This window comes from Sciurus carolinensis, chromosome 15 (genome assembly GCF_902686445.1).
Source record: "Sciurus carolinensis chromosome 15, mSciCar1.2, whole genome shotgun sequence".
Lineage (NCBI taxonomy): Eukaryota > Metazoa > Chordata > Mammalia > Rodentia > Sciuridae > Sciurus > Sciurus carolinensis.
In genome coordinates, this window is record NC_062227.1 from 42,662,972 (window position 1) to 42,685,422 (window position 22,451).

The window sequence follows — 22,451 nt, forward strand, 5'->3', positions numbered from 1 at the left end:
AGGAGACAGCCCCTTGCCTACTTTGGTGTGCAGCAGAAGTGTTTTATGTGTCCTCCTCATTTCATCACAAAGAATATTAAAAAGACATGTACTCAAGTGTTGAAATTTAATACAATTAATATTTACTACAACACCAAGTAAATCCTTAATTAAAGCTGGCCACGCATCGGCATGGTAGTGAGCAAGACAATGAGTACTGTGGGTGCCGCTGCCTTGGTTCCTGCTAAGGTTCCAGCAGCCTTACCCAACACTGCTTTTGCTCTACAAGTGCAAATGTCAACACAGAAAAAGACCATACATCTCAGTATTATTTAAAACCAGTTTATCTCGTTCAGACCAGATATTTCAGTTATTTGAAAATAATTTTTATCTTTGTCAACCTTCCCTTCCCCACAAATGGTCTTATGAACTCCATGGGATTGTAAACCACACTTTGAGAACTGCTGGCCTAGACAACAAGAGACACTGAACAAACAGAAATGCTTGCAGGCAATTTAAAAATATTGTTTTGAAAACGCAACGTTCAGTGTTTTCTGTGTTTATATAAAATCAAAGAAAGCATAGTTACTAAAAATAAATATTAAAAAGATCCACAGTTAAAAACAGATCATTATAAGCAAGAGCATTTGAAATGTAAGGTGGGAATACAGCTGTCACATTGACTGAAACGATTGGCAATACTCACTGTTCTGCTTCTTTCACCTTAACTGACTTAGCAATATGTCTCAAGGCTATAAAAGGTGAGAACACAGAGCTCAGTTATTACTTACAAATGATTCCTCATAATTTGTAAACCTTTTGAGGATTTATTCATGCTCCAAATTTTTTGATAAAAGAAGAACATAAAATAATACCAATTAAAAATACTATGTGCGATTTGGTTTTTCAAATGTGGATTTCTTAGCCTACCTCCAGTTGTGGTTTTTGACAGTTCAGTGCATTTAAAGCATATGGTGATCTTCGTGGTAATGGTAAAATGGTGACTTATACCTGCACAGACAGGAAGTGGGCAACACCCCAAAGATAGAAGCATCCTAATTAAATCACTGCATCAAAACAGACCACTGGGCCCAAGAATCTAAAACTGTGGTTAGATTAAATTTGCAAAGAAATATCCTCTTTTTAGTTATTCGAGTTTCTTCCTCTATCAAGCATTAAAACCTAAGTAAAATGTGCATTCAAATCACACCTGTTTCAGTTTCTCAAAAGTGCAATTTCAGCTAATTTAACAATTCATTCCTCTTAGGGATACATTTTACTGGGAGATTTAAGCTAGTGAGATCAGCCTGAGTAAATCATGCAGTTAACTGATTTTTGATAATAGAAAAATTTGGCTGGTTGGAAATGCTTAAAGACTGTAGATGCACACAATGCGCGGGTCACTAGGAAGAATTCTGCTTCTATAACCAGAAGGCAAAGGCCCGAGTCTCATGTCACTAACCGCAAGTGTCATTCTCTAACAACCTATTCTTGGTCTATTACCCAAAAACAAGAATTAGAAAGTTGACAGAAATAATAAATTCAGGGTTGCACTGAAATATAATACTGAGGAATGCTTGAATATAACCAGCTTCTGTATTCTTCTGTCAGATTCTAACCACTGGCTTAAAAGTCTTAGAAAAAATGATATTTATCTGAGAGGCTGATAGCACTGTGCTGTTTCCTGGCTACACATGTCAGATTTTAAGCTTCAGAACAGTGTTCTCTCCCTGTAGTGTGGGAATGCATAATAATGTAATCACTTTATTTGAGGAGGGGGGGAGCCAGTATTATCACTTTCGATTCAATTGTTGAATGTGATGTGGTTATTCTGGTGCTCGGTTTAGGGACCACCTCTATGCATGACTGCATAAAGAAAACATTCATCATCAATTTTAAATAGCAAACAAGACCTTCCTCAATCTTTGTAGCGACATACACCAGCTGATCTCTTTTTCAAGACAAATGCCAGTCATGAAATTCAGATTCACAGATGTCATGTCTTGTAGTACATCCCAGGCATTTGTTTGATGAAGTGGCTCCTCTACTTACAGAAGGTGAGGAAAGCCAGGAAACATTTCCTCAGGTACAATCCACTCAAGGTAACCCAGAGTCACCTGGATGAAGTTCTTGTTTATGAAATATTGGTACAGGCTAACAAGAAGGACTGTACAAGCCATGAGCATAATTGTTTTTGTTCCCTTCTGATTTAACTGGGGTGTATCTTTTGGGGTCTTTTTCATTTTTTAATTTTAGTAATCACAAAATAAAATAATTACTCTGGAAAATATAATTTAAAATCTGTAACTTTAACTTAGGAAATATTTGGGTGTTATACAAAATAAAAACACAATGAAGCTAGGTGTGGTGGCACGTACCTATAATCCCATGTACTTGGGAGGCTGAACCAGAAGGATCACAAAATCAAGGCCAACTTTGAACAAGAGATGCTAGTTTCAAAGTAAAAATAACAAAATGAAAAGGGGTGGGGATGCAGCTCAGTGGTAGAGCCCCCCTAGATACAGCCCCAGAAAAATAAGCTTTGAAACAAATAAGTTAAAATTACAAATAGAAGTTTGAGCTATAATAAAGTATTCAAATGGTTACAAAATTAAAATCAATTTTATATCATATATAGAAACTGCTCAACATAGCTCAAGTTTTCCATCATGGAAAAAGCAAATGTTGTGCTTCGTGCTTGACAAGAAAACCAATTAAATTGATGTCTTAAGTTTATTTATAATGCACTGCATGATTCTGACCATTCTTACAATAACTTCATTCATCTTGTGGCATATTATTTCCTAGAAAAAATACTGTTTCTCTTTTTTATTACTGTCTTTCTATGAATCACTTATCTATACTAAACTATAAGCTAACTGGAGGAAAGTTTCTTCTCCATTCTCTTTGCATTGTGATGTTTTGTATATAGTAGAGTCTTTCTTTCATTCTTTCCCTGTTTCCCATTCTATCCTAAAACAGAATTCAACTCTATTTATAGCACAAACACAACAGAATAAAATAAAAACAATGAAACTATCTGAGGGATAAATGAAGAAATAAAGAAAGAATAAACAATCAGTGAGCCTTGGGCATAAAATTGAACCCATCTACTTTCTGCATGCAAGTCCAGCTTTTTCTAGCAGATAGATACTAATAGAAAAGAAACCCGGTCAAATCAGTGTCCCAAAGATCAAACCAACAGAATCTTCAGGATAAATACTATTCACACTATTCCTGATACACCTGATGCAAAGTTCTGATCCTAAAGTAGGTAATGCGAATCTAATGGACAGCCTCCTGTTTTACAGGAACACAACAGTGAGTTTCATTGTAGCCATTTCTTACAGTGACCCTTAAGGTAGTAATTCTATAGGGAAGAGATCATACATGATCAGGAGCAGCTTTCTGGTGGTCTGATTTAATTCATGAAGAGATTTTGTATTATCTAAAAGAAAGGATTACTGAATAGTCATTCTGACCAAAGACTGTTTCGGTCAGGGGTTCGTAGCTAGAGTTTGGGTTTGTGCTCCTGACAATACCTGCAACGATCTGTGCTGCTAATTATAGAGGAAGAAAATGACCCAGTATCTAGTTATGCTCAGGTTGCAATGGACACCTCTGGGGGAATGTGCAGAGAAGAACCATCTGCCCTCTCCAAACAGAGTGGAGGGGTGGGAACTCAATGGCAGGCTCAAGTTTCCCTCAACTTCCTGTCTCCCTAGTGCCTGGGACAATGGTCGCCAATGAATTCAATTTGCTACACTATCAATTTTATGTTTGATATTCAACCTACCCCTTCGCCCATACCATGATTTTCTCTTTAAAGCAGAAAAGGCTTATTCTTTTAAAAATATAATTGATACCACTTGGTATCGTTTTTCTAGATGTACTAGTTCTTGACCTCTAAGCTGTTCATATTTTATTAGATAGATGACAAAAAAATCTTGTTCCTAAAAAACCATGATTCAGATAATCTTAAAATATATTTATTATATATTTACATACATAGTTAAATAAATATAAATGCATATAAAATATATAAATATAATAAATAAAATATATTTAGATACTTTGACTCAAAAGTGAAGCAATCATGAAAAATGTTTATTATATCATTTTATTGATATGGTTTTGATATAAACATGCTATTTCTTAATCATTAGAACATTATGAGTGGTATTCTACTTCTTTGAACAAATTTCATGGCCTTACCACCCTACCAAAACTTCACACAACCCTGACTTTCAAAGTATTTTATCTCATTATCTTCATACCCTTAAAAGTACATTTGTTTTAGATTCTTGTCTTCCAGAAGATCTATAGCTTCTGGGAAGGGAGGTTCCAGAGTTTACTCTATCTGGTCACCTGTTTAACAAAACACATTTTGCTTTATCACATATATTTCGGTTCTTTCAAAGTTGGTGTTTTTATTTGTTTGTGGTTTTCAGTGAAGGACGCATGATTCTTCTTTTACTTTCACTTATAAAGGTATTTACCTAGTTTAATATTCCCTTAACTGAGATAATATTGGTCTTTCCATCTCCTAACAAATAATCCAAGATTCTTAACAACCCACACATATTTCATGTAACAAATTCACATGCTTATTCTCTCTGAAGAGAGAAATCAAATTAATCTTAATTTTTTTTATTGCCAGGGATTGAATCAGGGATACTTAACCACTAATCTATATCCCCACCCCCTTTTTATGATGCTATTTTTGAGAAAGGGTCTCAGTAAGTGCCCAGTCTGGCCTTGAACTTACAATCCTCCTGCTTCAGGGTCTGGGGGTTTCTGGGATTGCAGGCATGCACCACTGTGCTCCATTTAATGTTTTCTTAATAGTCATTTAGTACAAACCTACTTGTTTCCATTGTTTGAAATAAATACTTGGCAATATTTGAGAGTTGTATTCAGCTCTATATAAGCTTCTAATTACTTACGATTTTATTCCTTCTACAAACTACATAGGTTTTTCAAAACTACAGGTGACATGGTTTTAGTCACTGGACAAGGTCTTAAATGAAGAGAAAACACCATCTGCTCCAGATGTCCTCCCTAAGGACCCTTCCTATGCCTATTCCCCTAAAGTTAGAGCAATTTCTAAAGTTAGAGTTTCTTCTTCTTTCTCATTCCCATTGTTTCTAAGTCTTCCTTCTGTCTGGTCCAAAGTGTTATTAAAAGGCAAAGATAGTCTTTCCCTCCACGTCCTCACACATTTGTATATTTTGAGCTAAAATTTCTGCCATGGCTATTCTTCCTTTAAGTCTTAAACTCATTAGAACACCAGTTCCTACTCTTCTCTCTTTCATGTGTCCTAGGTTAGTCTGGAACTCTCTCCTCACACCATTTAGCATTTTGCTTTTATTGTAGTTTTTCACAGCTGAATCAAAAGACTAGAATAAGACAGATGGCTCTGAAGTGGCAGCACACCTGACTTTTGCCATGTCATGATTCCAGACTCAGAGAAATTAAATTACTTGCTCAAAATTGCTCAAAACAAAGTCTTGATGGCGATTTGATATGGGCCCATTGGGTTCCAGAGTTTGGTCTCCTAAATGCTTTATCTGTGTGATTTAGAAAAGTTTCCCAAGAAGTGTGAATGAGGAACAGAGTATGTTTGGAATCACCACTGAGAGAACTGAGAGAGACTGAAACCAGGGACAGTCCCAGCATTAGCCACTGCTGAAGCCCTACACGGGAACCAGCAGGGGAGAACATAAGTCCTTTATTTTAAAAAGGAGTTTTCTGGGCATGGTGACACATGCCTGTAATCTGAGGATGCAGGAACTGAGGCAGGAGGATCTTGAGATCAAGACTAGCCTCGGCAACTTAGAGAGACCCTATCTCAGATGAAATGCAAAGGGGGCTGGGTATGTAACTCAGTGGTAAGTAAATGGTCCTGATTTCAATCCCCAGAAAAAGAAGAAGAGGAGGAGGACAAGGAGGAAATTGGGACACAACTGTCAAAGTCATTCCATTTTCATAGTTTCATACTCTTGATTTTCCCAAATTACATAAGAACAAGTATTTAGGAGAGATCCAAGATGGCAGAATAGAAGAGGTCATATTCCTGGCTGCTCTGTGTCATGAAACCAAGAAAGCAGACAGGCAGCTTCTCCACAAGGTGAGTGAACAAAAAAAAAAAAAAAAAAGGACTTTAGTGGAACTTAAAACTGGACATTCAGACCAGGGACACAGGAAGTTGGATATATTAAGAAAAAATCCCCAGTGGCATAGCCACTGCCACAGTCCAGCTGGAAGCTCCACCCAGAGGGGTTCCCTCTGTAAGCACAGTAAAAGGATAGGGAATTAAAGGAACCCATGATTCTGGAGGACAGAGGCATGTCTGGGTATGGAGTGTTTAGAGACCAAGGACATTGCCCAACAAACCTGAAGGTTGCACTGCACAATATCCATGTGTTGGGAAAGAAGCTGCCATCGCTCCAGGTGGTGTGTGGAGGACAAAGGAAGGAACCATTTTGCAGTTTCAGCTGGGTGGCCGGCAGCGGAGAAAGCCAGTTCCTGGCAAGCCTGAGTTTGGGCCGAAAATACAGGCCCAGAAACACACACTGCATGATGTAGAATGTGCTTAAGTGACCAGAAGAAAATCAAACATGGAGAGAGGTTTACACAGGGGACAATGGCTCAAGGAAACCCAGCTAGCTCTATCCCTCCAGCTCTAATCCTACTGCTTGAAGGACCAGCTGGGAGAGACGCATCTGGCAATATGGGAGGGCAGGGATGGGAGAAATGGTTTGGAGACTGAAACCAAGACCAAGAAACATAGGGTCTGCAGGGGACATAGGAGACAAAGAATTGGCTCCTGCACCACACAAGTGGAACCCAGGGGAACTCTCTGGGGTAAAGTCTTGTAGCACAGACCAGCAAATACTAGGTGCTGGAGGTGCACTGATTTAAAATCTTCAGACCAATTAGCATAAAGCAAAGATCCTAGAGCCTGCCTAAGCCAAAACCCTGCTTCCAGGAACTTGGCCTATGAGATTACCTCTCTCCAGCAATCCAGAGGCTGCAGTATCACACTCCAGAAGAACCCACCTAACACTGCTTGAGAAGAGAAGCTGAGAATATTTTGAACTCCAACTGAAAGAATTCTTTAACTTTTCATCAAGGTTTTTCTTTTCTTTTTAAAAGTCTTTTTCATATGTACCTTAGTGATACGTGGACATTTATATAGTTTCCTATTTTTTTCCTTCTTATTTCTAGCAGTTTTGAAGTCAGTTATTTTACATGGATTATTTTTTAAAACTAGGATGTTTGATTCATATATTTTAGTTTTGTATTCTTTTATTTTTATTTTTAATTGTTTTATATTTTTACTTTATATATATTTTTTCTCCTCTTTCCCTTGATTTTCTCTTTTCTTCTGCTAACAGTCAATCTCTCTTGTTCTCTTATTCTCTTTCACTCTTCCTTTAATCTTTTACTTCTGTTTTCTCTCCTCCTCCCTCATAATAATCACATCCTATATCACTTCTCATCTCTCCCTGCCCACCATTTGAAAGTGTAAACCCTTTTGCAAACTTGCTATTTTTATTATAGGTAATAACTGATCATATCATTTCTGTTTATTGTGATAAATAACATTGTAGATGTCATAGTAGGAACTATTTGGTTTACTGCTGTAAATTATTTGCATTGGTCATTATTATTTGTCTCCCCCTAAACAGTGAGGTGCTAGAAACCTTCAGGGACACTGTAGGTCCACAGGGTAGAAATTACCCTGAATCTACTGCCTCAGATACATACTGTTAGATGGATAAATACACAAACCACATGAAAAAGCAAGGGAGCAAATTGCCCCAAGCAAACCAAGATACTCTAATAACAGAATCCATCAGTGGAAGAAATGTCAGAGAAGGAGTTTAGAATGTACATAGTTAAACTGATCTGCGAAGTAAAGCACGAGGTAAGAGAGTAAATCCAGGTAGCAAAATATCACTTCAATAAAGAGAGATTCTGAAGAAACAAAAACAGAAATCCTTGAAGTAAAGGAAACGATAGGCCAAATTAAAAATTCAAAAGACTGGACTGCTTGGAAGACAGAACCTCAGACAATGAAGACAAAACATATAATCTTGAAAGTAGTTGACACAGAGAGAAGATGTTAAAAAACCATGAATGGAACTTCCAAGAAATATGGGATGACATGAAAAGACCAAATTTAAGATTTATTGGGATAGATGAAGGTGTGGAAATACAAACCAAAGGACTGCATAATCTTTTCAATGAAATATCAGAAAATTTCCAAAATCTAAAGAATGACATGGAAAATCAAATACAAGAGGCTTATAGGACTCCAAATATAAAAAATTACAACAGAACCACATCAAGGCACATTATAAAGAAGATGCCTAGCATACAGAATAAGGATGGAATTTTGAAGGCTCTGAGAGAAAAACATCAGATTACATATAGAGGGAAACCAATAGAATATCAGTTGATTTCTCAACCCAGACCCTCAAAGCTAGGAGGTCCTGGAATAACATATACCAAGCTCCAAAAGAAAAGGGATGCCAACCAAGAATTCTATACCCAGCAAAACTAAGCTTCAGATTTGAAGAGGAAATAAAAACCTTCCATGATGAACAAAAATTAAAAGAATTTGCAACCAGAAAGCATGCACTTCAGAATATTCTCAACAAAATATTCCATGAAGATGAAATGAAAAAAAAAAAAAAGTGAAAACCAGTGAAGAGAGGAATTACGCTAAAGGAATAGTCAATCAAAGTGAAAGTAATTCAAATTAAAAACTAGAAATAAACCAAAATGACTAGGAATACATATCATAGCTCAATAATAACCTTGAACATTAATGGCCTAAACTCATCAATCAGAATACATAGACTGACAGATTGGATTAAAAAAACAAGACCCAACAATATGCTATCTCCAAGGGACTCTCCTCATAGGCAAAGACATCCACATACTGAAGGTGAAAGGATGGGAAAAAACATCACTCACATGGAACGTGTAAACAAGCAGTGGCTTCTATTCTTATATCAGCTAAAGTGGACTTCAAGCCAAAGTTAATCAGAAGGGACAAAGAAGGACAGTTCATACTGCTTAAGAAATTATATATCAATAAGACATAACAATCATAAATAGTTATGCCTCAAACAATGGAGCTTCTATGTACATCTAACAAACCCTTCTCAATTTCAAGAATCAAATAGACAACACAGTAATATTGGGTTTGAACATTTTCATACATATATATGAATACAAATGTGAATATATATGTAAAAAATACATGAAAATATCTCAATGGATATAAATTTGTATGTAGTTATTTTTCTTTTGAGATGTTTATAATTTGTTTTAGTTATAGTTTATGATTATATAACTGAATATATATGAAAATGTATGAGCAAGAATTTGGTTGCTGTTAGGGCATATCATATATATATATATATATATATATATATACAGATATATATGAATGTATATAAACATATAGAAATATATATGGATATTCAAATTTAAAAAATGAAAAAAGAACAAGTATTTATTTTCTTCAAAAGTAAACCTTGTTTATATTTGACTATTTTTATACTGTCCTAAGCAACATAATCAGTTACTTTATTCCTCCTTTTTTTAGTACATTAACCAAAACTTCTTGTTTTTTTAAATCGTTGTGTTCCCCACTTTGCTTATGTCTCAGGGAGAATATAAGCATTAACATGGAATTGGTCTTGAACTTATCTTTGTCCAAACCTTTATACTTTAAAATCAATCTCTTCCCTGCATTTCCACGAGCTTTCAGTTCTCCTTTCATCTTTTCTTTCACATAAAGTCGTTATTGCATTTCTTAATTCACAGGGCTCTAAACGATACCTACTTTCCTCTGGTTTTGAGTTTTGCAGAGGAGGGTTTTGCTAGTGTTCTCTGTGAACCCCAAGCAGAGGCCATTGAAGTGTCTCAACTACCTATAGAGACAGTTCTGTGGTCTTAAGCCCTGCTGGGGAGGCTACTGCCTGGGCAGAGAGCATTTGCTAAGGAATTCCAGGAAGAGGTGTAAAGCCTGTGCCTCTCACAGTGATGCCCCCTCTTCACCACCTCCACCTAAGGTGGTCCTCCCTGTTCTCTATACTCTCTTTATGCTTGTTACAATGGCACTCTGCTACTGTACTTGCCTTCTTCTCCAAAAATGTCTGTTCTTTCAGGAATCCCTTTTCTCAGATAGAGCCCCCCCACACTTCATACTTTTCATGGAACAATCCCACTAATTATTTTTGTGTTAACTGTAACTTGAATCTCCACTCAGGACACACTTGTAATAAGGAGTGTGGTTCATCTTTTTTTCTTTCTTTGCCATTTTTTGCTCTTTCCAAAATTTCCCTTCAGCCTCCTATTAATCCCTTCATTTATAAAACAGGACACCCAGTTCTGACACACCTGCTAACCCTTCTTTAAGCCATGGTCATTGGAACTCTCCTACTTTTGCTAAAGACTTCAGCAGCTGGGTTATCATCTTCTTTATAATTCAAATGCTGTAATTATCTTTGTTAACTTCAACATCCATGGAGTTGTCCATCAGATGCTGTATCTCAGGGCTGTTTAGCTTCCTCGAAGATCACACTTCTATAACCATCCAAATACACTGGTGCACCCCAACCTCTTGCCACCCAAAAAATGTTCCACTTTCAAAATTTTAAACCAGCTTATTTTATTTTGCAGGTACCATTTTTTTTCAAACTATCTTAGTTTGCATCTGTTTGCTCAACTCATCAAGAAAACTGCTTTCAATATTTCACTGGTAAATAAGTTTTAAGTTGAGACCTGAACTGCCTTAACTCTTCCTACTAGGCCTTGCACACTGAGGTTTTCATAGTCTTTTTCCATTCTTTCTAATGTTTCCTCCCTCTCTAATGCTTTTTCATCTTTATTTTACCATTCCCTAGAAAACTTTATTTTCTTTTGCTTCCTATTCCCCTTAGAGATCATTGATGTTATTTCAATTTCTTGCTTTCTGTCTGAAGTACACTTTTGTCTCTTGTCTGTAGTGAGGTCTCTTGCAACCCTCAAAATTGAAGCTCTGAATCTACAGAACCACAAGTGTTTTCTTTCAAATTTGAGCTGACACTGAAGAAACTGATCTGCTGCAGCCATTACCAATTCCAGGTCTGTAAGTCAATCTGTTCCTTTAAGGCTTCCTCTAAGTCCTTACACAAACGTTTCAGGAATAAACCTCCTCACCAAACTTCTGGCCTCAGTCTATATATTCTTTTTTATTGAAAGAACAAGTCACGTCATTTACACACTGCCTGCTTTCATACCCCTCTCGTCTCTCATGGAAGATATCCTTTCCATCTAAAGCTGGGGCTTCTACCAGGGCTCTGAATGACCCTCTGCCATTCCATATACTTGGGGAACTGACCTCTTGAAACCGTCCTTTACTCTTGCAGAAAGCATTAACATTTCTTTATTAGTTTTTCTTCTCAGCAAATAATATGCTCAAGTATTCCTACTTAAAAAAAAAAAAAAAGTCGCTATGCTCTATGTCCTCTAATTTACCACTTCCTCACATAGCTTATGCTTTGAAAGCATAATCTATACTGAATTTGTCTGTGTTCCTGCTTTCTAGTTTCTCTTCAGCCCACTGAAATATGACTTCTGCCTTCACCACTCAATTAAACTTATTAGAGTAACTGTGGTCTACTACTGCTTTCCTGCAATATTTGATGTGTTTGACTACTTTTCTGTAGAAATCGTGTTCTGAAGCTCTTTACATTGATGCTACTTGATTTTTAGTTTCCCTGTTATCTCTTTGTTCATAACTTCTCATATAGTCGTTGAATATTCATGCTTATGAAATTCTCATGTTCTCATGAAATAACAGTGTTCCCCCAAACTATTCCACGTCCTTATCAAACTGCTCTTCCCTCTCTGTGCACTTTCCTTTTGGTACCTCAATAAGAATACAATAATGCCCTAATAAACTCCATCGAAATTCTTGTTGTTAGATTATAGATATGCATACCTACATCTCCATTTGAATGGGACAGGAAACTCAACTCAGTATTTTCAAAGCTGTGCCACCCTCCCTCACATTTGCTCTTCTTAACAAAAGGCACTGCCTTTATAAGCTAGAAACCTGAGATTTATTTTGAACTCCTCCTTCCCATTAGTTCCTACAGCCAATCAGTGATCAAGGTTTCACCAAGTCTCCTCAATTTTTCTTCCTGAATTTCTCTTTCTTCTCTTATTCATTCCAATTTTCACTCTTATCTTTTGGAATTGTTATCACATCAAGCCTGGATTGCTGTAAGAACCCCCTACCTTGTATTCCTGCCTCCAAAGTTTTTTAAATCGATCTTCACATTACTGCTCAAATCATCTCCTTCATAAGGACTAGAAACTATTGTGCCCATTAGCACCTTAAAACCTATGACTTGCTTCTCCTTTCTTTTAAGACAATGTTCTAAACTGGTTTATAGTGCCATTTGCTCTGCGCTTCTTGACTTCCCACCTGGCTGTCACACACACCTTTCATTTTTGCTGACCTGATCTGTTTAGGAATATACCACATTTTCAACTTTGCTGTTTTCTCTGCCAAGAAGTACTATCCAAGTTTCTATCATACATTGATTTTACATGGCTAACTCCTACATATTCTTAAAAATTTAGATCAAAGTCCCATTTTTGGAGAAACCTCCCTGATTCTTTGTTTTGATACAGATGTTTCTTTTTGAACTATTCAATGCTCCCCTTATTTATCATCCTGTACTTGGTGGTGTTTCTTATTACATTTTTCTATCTAGACTGTAAGCTCAATGCAGTCAGAAACATGGTCATAACAATTTCATATCCAAGCTTCAACAAAGTCTGACACATGTCAGTCATTCAAGAGCTATTTCACAAATATATTCTTTATTGGATAAACAAAGCATATTGCTTTGAGAAATGTGTAGCAGCATGGAAAATTATCTACTGCTAAGTGAAAAATTGTATAAAATTACAAGCATACAAACTTTGCAGCTTTGCAAAAATATAGACATGAAAAAGGGCATAAAATTATTTCAAACATTAGTGGTTGAATTATGGATCTGGGTCATTGATGAGTTTTCTATTTTTAAAGGAATTCCAATAAAAATATTAAGTAATTCATACAATATTAAATAAACTATGCTTTGTCTTCATGTTCCATTATTGTTTGATCAAATTTCATCTGTATTTCATTCTCCTTTGTCTTCTATTTTCTGTTATAATACAAAGGAAATATAACCCACATATGGTTTGAAAAATGAAGCCAGAAAAACGGTCTCTCCCCAAAAGTTTTCAACACAGTAGTATAGAGCAATGTTTACCAATCAAATTGTTTATGCAAATAACTGCATCTAGATTGGCTTGTAACTAAGTGCAGTGGAAACTATCATTCACCTCTGATGAGCCAAGCAGATAGCATATGCAAATCTCAGAGCTGCATAATAGCTTTTTCTGGACCTCTAACTTCAGTTTCCTTTCAGAATATTAGTTTTAACATCACTAGTCTACAAACTTCATGGACATTAAGTGGACAGATTTTGGCAGGGGGATTGTTTTTTTTCAGGAAGAAAGTTTTTCAGGGTATAAATAAATACATTACATGCAAATACATGTTCTTTTTTATCACCTCAAATTATGGGACTTTAGACATTTTCTTAGAGGCTATATTAAAGTAGGTGATCATTTTTTTTTTTTAGTCTTAGATTATGTGTCAAATGACTTGTATGTAAAACACTTAAGAATATGACTTGAGAACAAATTTACATTAAATTTTCATTAAAGGAGTCCATGATTTATTTATTCTTTCTTAGTACATCACATTTTTCTATGGAGTTTTAAAAACTGGAAAAAAATCTTTTAGTCTTACTTTATTTTTGCTACCAGTGATCTAGATATAAGAACTTTACATTACATATAGTTACCTTATTTTTTCTCTTCATAGATGACATGATGTTTCTTTATTTCTACTTATCCTTAAAGAAAAATGTTAACATTTCTCTTTTAACTACATTATGATTATTAGTGACTTTTGTCACTATTAATTCATAGATCAGTAACTTTGACATACATCATTAGATTTAGTATAATGCATCATAATGATTTGAAGAGGTATGCTGAATATAAAATATAATCAAAGGGGTAATATACCAAATTTCTCATAGACATCCTGGAAAAATGGACTTAAAATGAGATATATCATTTTCTCTTGTCTATTATATTGTTAGAATTTTTTTAAATGCACTATTGTTCTTATCCAGAATCATGCATTTCAATCTCAAATTGTATGTGACTTATTTCAATAATTCCTTATATATCAATCATATGAGCTAAGTTAATAATAATCTTAATAATCCATGCAATCACAACACAATTGGTATATGCAACTCAGGTACAATTTACATTGATGCACAAAGTTTATTTGCAAATTCCCTTTAGAAGTATGAAACAAAGAGTGAAAACTTGAATGTACTGCTTAAATTGTGAGAGAATAGTGGGGTAATTTCCTTCTACTCTTGGCCTATGCCACTTGTCTATGACAATAGCTTGCTATCAAATTTAAGACCCTTATTCAGGAGGTTAATGCGAGGTAGGAACTCCATTCAGTGTTATTTTGGCTTAAGGGCATAATGTCACAATTTGGTGCATCCTCTAATGACTTTTTTTTCTAAAGGCAGCTTACAGCTTAGACCTAGTTCAGCGAATTTCCTTGTAAGGTCCTTGGAAGACTGGAGGAAAAAAAAGTACAATTGATTGCGTGGCCAAATTTCTGTTCATGCCTGCTTACTGATTTTTGTTCATTTCACAAATAAACAAGGCATGAATACATCAACCCACAAACCATAAACAATAAAGAACTTCATCCTGTAAGTTTGCTACGGCCAGCAGTTTGTGGCTGAATCTGCTATTTGTCATAAGATAAATGATAAAGTGATTGCCATTTGTCACTGAATACACAAGAGGAGTGCTCAGCTGTGAACCACTCAAATGCAGACAACAGTAAATATTGCCATTCTTATTACCCACTTCCTTGAAAAGGGCCCCCCAAAACTATAAAAACAAAAGCACATTAGTGTTTTGGGTGAAAATTCTTATTCTTTTAACCTAAGAAGAACAGTCCATGGAGTGAGAATTGTAAGTCTGAGTATGCCCAGTTAAAAACCCTGCAACATGGAATGCGTGCAAACCCAGGCCATCTTTTACAAAGAAGGGTGTTTTATAAAGTTGAACGTGGAATTTAATTTATATGTATTGTTCCCACTTTTGTACTGTTCAGTGATTTTTAATACAAACTTTTTTATGTTTCTGAGAATCACTGGTGCTTGACGGCTTTCAACTATATTAATAGAGGTTATAACAGCACCCATACATTAATACAGTCTGTGTTTTATCTAAACTCTGATTGAATTTAGGGAGTGCCTAAATTCTGTGTTGCTGTTCTTGCTGCCAACTACACGAACTTCATTAATTTCTTTGAAAGGCTCCCCAACAACAAAAATAGGGAAATATAAAATGCAAATGATATATCAAGAAAAAGAAGTGATGCTTAGGAAATCTGTAAGCTATAATATTATTTAGTGGCAAAACACCATGCCAGATAATGAAGGAGCATTTTAATAACAGCACCTTATACTAAAATAAAGTTGCTCCAGATTTGTAACTTATATATAAAAATATAAGTAGAGAGATAATTTGGGGGGTTTTTGTCCTTGTGACTTATAAGAAAAAAGCAAAAGTGCAAAAAAATAGTTGACACATATTATTTGAGATTTTAAAAAATGTTTATAACTCTCAGTTTTATCATGGAATATATCACTTTTCACAAGAGAACTCAGATTAAATAACACATAACCTGAAATATCTTTACACCATTAGACACCGCTCCTTCAAGATTAAGGTTGAAATATGCTGGTGGAGAAATGTAGGGAAGTATGCACTTTATAGTATCTTAAATCCAAGCTGAATAACAAGTAGAAAAATAAGTACTTAGTGGCAGATATTTCCAGAAGCCAATCTTTTAAGTTCAAATGATTGTAATTTTTCTAGTGTACTCTAATAAGATTAAATTTTGAAAAATCAAATTACAAGTTTATCTTTTTTCCCTGTAGTCCAATGCAACAAATTTCACACTCTTCATTCAAAATGTATTAGAAATAACATTTGAAAATATCAATCTTTATACCTTGTACTTAGAGCATATGAGAAATCTTTCAAATATTTGGTGCTGGAATTTGAGATTCCCTGACATAAGCTAATACATTTTTCATCAAGTGCTAATGAATGAAAATGGTTAGTTAGATCAAAGGAATGTATGCGTAGTCTCTCACTGTGTCAATACTACATATCAAATTAATTTCATAAATATTTGTTCAGTTATTGCTCTATTATGCATTATTGTGGTATAAGATTAAATCTAAAGTCATCTAATATTATTGTTAATTTTTGAACACTAAAATGTAAAACTATTAACATTTGTAGTATATTCATAAATAAATCATAAGTATATATCAATGTTAAGTTTAATGTTCAATTCTTAAGTAGGAGATAATACTATTGTTTATAAGATTCTAATGTACGTTAAACTATAAGCAATAGAAATCTGTTTTCATTACATCATACTGATACTTATTTGTCATATTCTTTTTCTCTGAAGAATTTATTTCTCTGTTTATTTCAGCATTATCTACCAGTCACTTTATTTTTCCATCTTGAGAAATGCATTTTTTTAATGGATTAGGTTATTTCACTGATATATGCAATTTATTGCCTTTACAACATTCAAAATATTGTTTCAGAGTCCTTTTTTTTTTTGGTATACAAACAGAAAACAGAAAAAGGAAAGGCTGACTTTTAGGCTTTTGACAGGAGTCTTGTATAAGTGGAAGACTTTTAATTCTCAAATTGTTTCACTTCAATAACTCTTTTAAAGTTGTTGCGCCAAGATGCCTGGCGGATTAAGCTCCATTGCCTTTTCTTGTTTTGAACTAATGTATTCTTGATCACCGTTTAATGAAACTATATACCACATGGAGATTTCACATTAGATAAGCCATGTGAAACCCTCATCAGACAAGTAGCTCGGGCTGGTGGTAATCCTTCAGATGAAAATTTCAGACTAGCAGGTTTTCCAATTTAAATGAGCCCCTTTAACTATAAAAAATTGGCACGGTATGATTGCTAAAAATTATTTTTAAATTTTTATGTTGCCAAAGTGCCCTGGTGGCTGTAAAAAACAGAAATACTGCCGTAAATACAGAAAACATTAACTGGTCACTGAGGGGATCCAATTTACAACCCATAGAGACAACTCACACAGCTCACTGACACTGGAGCTATTGGGTTTGTGATAGGGCATTCAGCTCTGCTCCCCCCACACAGAAGCAAAGCTCATCTTAAATATGCAATTAAATAGATTTATTCTACAAGTTTCTCTAGTCAGTGGTTATTACTCACTCTTACTTCATTGCACTCTGATCTATAGAATTTTCATGATGTGTTCAGGTAGCCTTTAGGAAGCAACAGTACTTGTTATGAATTTCCAATGAAAAATTATTTGGGGTGGATTAATATGTGCTATTTAATTTTTTATTAAAGTGATTCCATTTATGTTGAAAGACCTATCTGTCCTTTATTTTTAGTCTAACCTAGAATCAAGGCACCTATGGAATGTTTCTACAGCTTGGATTGTAACTGGTGGAAATCAGTTATTCTCAGTTTAAGTTTGACTTGTAGATTTGGATTTCAAGCAAGAAGGAAAAAGAATATGTGTAGCTTTGTTTTCCAGTGGGCACTGTATTTTGTTTTAGTCTGTCACAAATGCCAATGGTGTGGGCATTAGCACAGAATACAGTGAGTTATTCTCTTTTGTTTATAGTAGTTAATATTAATAGGTATCAGTTTTAAAAGAGAACTGATGAAAATTTACTCTGGAATACCATTGTTACCTAACTGTGATATACAATTAAATGTTTTACAGAGCAATGGCACTCAAGAAGTCAACAAAGTTATAACTACTTACAAGGAACCAAAAGCTAAAGGTTTCAAATGTAAGGAATAGCAATAAAAAATGAAATCAATAATTCTATGCAAGCATTGAAGACAGGACCAGAAAGAAACTGAGTAAGAAGTGAATCCAATATGTATTACTACCACTGATACTGATATTCACTATCACAAAATGAAGGACCTGGTAAATTTGAAATAGAAATTTGCTGCAGCCAAAGACATTTAATGGTGCTCTTATTTAACTACTAGTTTATATGGTTGGGAGGTGGGGGATTTCACAGATTTAGAATTGTACAAAATTCTGTCTTGTGACTCAATGGCTTCTAATTATGCTTCCAAAATTGATGGACTGGATGTAATCCACGTATTCTGTAGAGGCGGAGTATCTTATAATTCTCTCTAAACAAATGATGGAAAACCATGTAAAGTTATTAGCATAAAGCATTATGAATTGAAAACAACAAAAAGTACATCTTTCAAGGAGCAGAGTGGCCATTATTCAGGTTTACTTAACCTGCTCACGGTTACTTAATGAAATCAGGTCACTGCCGTGTTACTGACTCTTGTAACTAGTTGCACTCAAATGAAGCACAATAGCAAGGTCAATTTGTGTCTGTGCCATATGAGAAAGGCCCAGGTGAAAATCTGGACACAGCCTTTCCTCCCTAAAGTATGACAGCAGCAAGCACTGGGAAAATTCCCATCAAATCTCCTGGGGTGAATGTCCAGAGCATAAGATTCCTTAGAGCCCCTCTGGTTGGAAGGGTACACTGCAGCTTGAAGAAATCATCTGAGGGGTTTGGGCAAGAGGCAAGTGCACATCTCCATCACAATTACTATCAGGAAGGGGAAAGTGGAAAATACTAAGGAAACTTGCAGGGCTGAGTGAGCAGAGGAAACCCCAATCTTTCCCAGAGTAAGCAGTGTGACAGGAAAAGCCGTGCTTTAAAGAACAAATAAGTAAGGAACCCGCCATGACAAAGGAGGGAATGCAGAAAAGACATATGGTTGAAACTGGATAGAAGTGTGTTGTGAGTTTATCTTAAATGATGGCAACATGGAAAGTTGAATAACAACAGAAACAAACAAGAAATACTCCAAGATGCTATTTGCTAGTATATATTATATTTTCTACTGTCTTGCTTATATCAGTTATAGTATTAAACCGTGCCATCTTTGGAAAAAATAATAATGTTCATTTCTTCCTCAGAAATGAATAATAGAACATAAGACATAACACTAAAGCTGAAAGTGGAGGTTATTACAAAAGGAGATCAAAGTAGACAAATAGAGAAGACCCATTATTAAATTTTCCTGACAAAATGAAATTTAGTTATATTTCAGAAGAGGAAACATTCTGAATTGGTCTTCTCTGAATTCAAGGAAATCTTGAATACCCTTAAGAAGGAGAGAGAATTTAGGGGTTTTATATGTAAATGTTAAGGGAGATCTTACACAGAAATTAACACCTTAAAATACCTATGGATCAGTAATTCTTACATTATTTTCCTGTCCTCATGGTTTACTAGAATGATTATCCCTAGAGGGACAAAGTATAGATGGAAAGGAAAAAACCACCATCGTTACCACTACCACCACCACCACCATTGACAGAAAAAATCACCATCATTACCACCACCACCACCACCATTGACAACAACCAGTGTCTTTAAGTTTACCGAGTCCATGTTCCATCTTCTACAGTGATTCCATATTTCACCTGTTCAGCATGCCTCTTAACGAGATTTTGTTAATTGCCTCATAAGTGCCAAATATTATAATATGCTCATGTTAAACTCCTATGTTGTAGTTGAGGAAGCCTGTTTCAAAATGTGTAGCACCCACATTCACATATACACAATAAGACTTGTGTTTGCCATTCAAGATGTTTAGAATTACACATCCTCTCACTAGGGGTTTACCCTGATTTTCAATTCCAATGAGTTGCCTGAGACAAAGTAAAAGAGCAGATATATATATTTCACTATTTTAATATTGAAGAGAAACTTACTACTCTAACAGCTGTTGTACATGGTGGCAACCAGTCCCAAACCAACTCTTCTATCTATTGTACAGATAACACCAAACAAAATGTATGTTAGCACTTTCTCACATGGTTGTTGACCAAAACCTGGCAGAGATTATTTTTGTGTGACAGTGCTCTAAGTCTGTATAAATAATAAAACAGAAACAAGAACACAGTGGAAGTTAAGGACTATAGATCCCTCTGTCACTTCATCAGTAGAAAACCCCTCCTTTCAGAGTTCCCTTGCTTAATTTCACCTTGGGGTATTGAGATTGTTACTTTTTCTTTCAGCAGATCCTCAGGAGGGAAAGTGAATCTAACTAGTCTGTAAAGGAAGAAAATTGCTCAGAGACTAAGATTTGAACCTGTCACAGGACTGTGCTATTTTCAATTTTGTTAAATTAGAAGACTGTTTCCCAGAACCCACCTCCCTGCCTCGTTCCAGAGCAGAAGTGACCATGATGTTAACAGATTTGGAAGCCTGAGGAAAGCACTGACTCTCTCGTTTTTATTTTTTTTAGAAGGCTACTGCAGTCAAGTAGAGTGAAAGAGGTCTTAATGAACAGACAATGAGATGCCCAGCTTGTCTTCACTTCACGGTGCCACATTCAGCTCAGCTTCACTCCTGGCCTCATTTGCCAATTAAAGCCATCGGTTCAAGTTTATGCCTGCGGTTGCATTGAATTTAAAGGATTATCCTGAGGCAGGTTATGGTGGTGCATGCTTGTGATCACAGTGACTCAGGAGGCTGAGGCAGGAGGATCACAAGTTCATAGACCAGCTTCAGCAACTTAGTGAAGCCCTAAGGAACTTAGCAAGACTCTGTCTCAAAAATAAAAAATAAAAAAGGGCCGGGAAGCTTAGTGGTAAAGCACCCCTGGGTTAAGTCCCTAGTATCAGGTAAATAAATAATTTAATTTAATTAAAGGATGGGAATGTAGCTGTGTGGTAAAGCCCCACTGGGTTTAATTCCCAGTACTCACCCCCCAAGGGGGTATCTTGAACAGAGAGAATAAACTCAATATTCTTGAACAAGCACCCAAAGTTGGTCTATAATAAAAGAAGCTGAGATTCTAAAACGTTCTAGGAATATGGAAGAAGGTAGCCAAACCTTAGGAAGAGCAGAATTCTGGAGGGAATTCATCTACTTATCAGCCTCTGCTTATGCTCCTATACACCCCTGGAGCATCCATAGGACATGCCCTTCATCAAGGATTTGAGAAATGCAATGAAGAAGTAAACACCAGTATTCTTCAAGGGCTCTCTGGTAGTTAGTCCTTCTAGACCAGGAGTGACCATGGGAAATATTACCCTCAAAATCACTTATTTGAACACAATAGGAATAAGGAATGCTGGAGAGATAGGATCCAAATCACAGCATCAAGCTGGCAGAGACAACTAGATGCACTGGTACACGCAGTGCCAGGGCCAGTTGTGTGCAAGAGCATGCAGGGTAGGATGTCCTCCAGGATGCAGTAAAAGCTCCATAACAGCAATCAATAAATGGCCTGGGATTCATGTTTATGGCAGTCAAAATTTTAATTTTTTCCCCCAAATTTCCATCTTTTGGTCATTTGATCTCTAGTCTCGGTACTGCTGAGAAAGTACTTTATAGATGGAATTAAAGATACTAATCAAAATGCCCTAAAACAGAGAGATTATCCTGGATTGTCCAAGCACACCTAATGTGATCACATGAGATCTGCTAAGGTCTGGATATGGTTTGAGTGTGTCTCCCACAGAATCATGCATTGAACATATGGTTCCCAGGGGCTGGGGATATAGCTCAGTTGGTAGAGTGTTTGCCTCGAAAGCACAAGGCCCTGGGTTCAATCCCCAGTCCCACCAAAAAAAAAAAAAAAAAAAAAAAAAAAATGTTAAACGTATGGTCCCCAGTAGTACTGGGAAGAGGTAGGATCTATCAGAGGTGAGGCTTAGTGCAAGGTGACTTGGTTCCTGGAGGCATTGACATTGAAAAGGATTCATGCAGTTTCTTGGGGCCACAATTAGTTCCCAGGAGAACAAGTTGTAATACAAGAGTAAGACTGACCCCTGTGTTACTCTGGTTTCCTGTTGTGCAATGCGATCCCTCTCTCTTGCATATACTTTCACTATGATAGCATCCACTAAGTTGAGACCCAGCCAAAGGGCCCCCTCATCAGAGGCTGAACCAATGGGGCCACCTGATCTTATACTTTCAGACTTCAAACCTGTGAACTAAATAACCTATTTTCTTTACAAAGCATCAAACCTCAGGAATTTTATTATAGCCATAGAAAATGGACTAATACAAAGACCTTGAAAGAAGCAGAAGGCAGAAAGACAGCAAGAGAAATGAAAAAGAAAAAAAAGGTTGGAGAGTTCACAGGTGGGAAAGATTTGATCCAACTGTTGGTTTTGAGGCATAAGGTGATACATGTGAGGACCAGAC

At 36.0% G+C, this 22,451-nt stretch overlaps 1 protein-coding gene and 1 non-coding gene across 2 annotated transcripts in view; one reads left to right on the plus strand and one right to left on the minus strand.

Annotated features, from left to right (window-relative positions):
- Positions 1-22,451, minus strand: part of Ccdc178 (coiled-coil domain containing 178) — a 356,910-nt gene that overhangs the window by 175,926 nt on the left and 158,533 nt on the right. The window lies entirely within an intron of this gene.
- On the plus strand, positions 21,796-21,868 carry Trnas-cga (transfer RNA serine (anticodon CGA)). The gene has a single exon. It is a non-coding gene; the product is annotated as a tRNA-Ser (tRNA).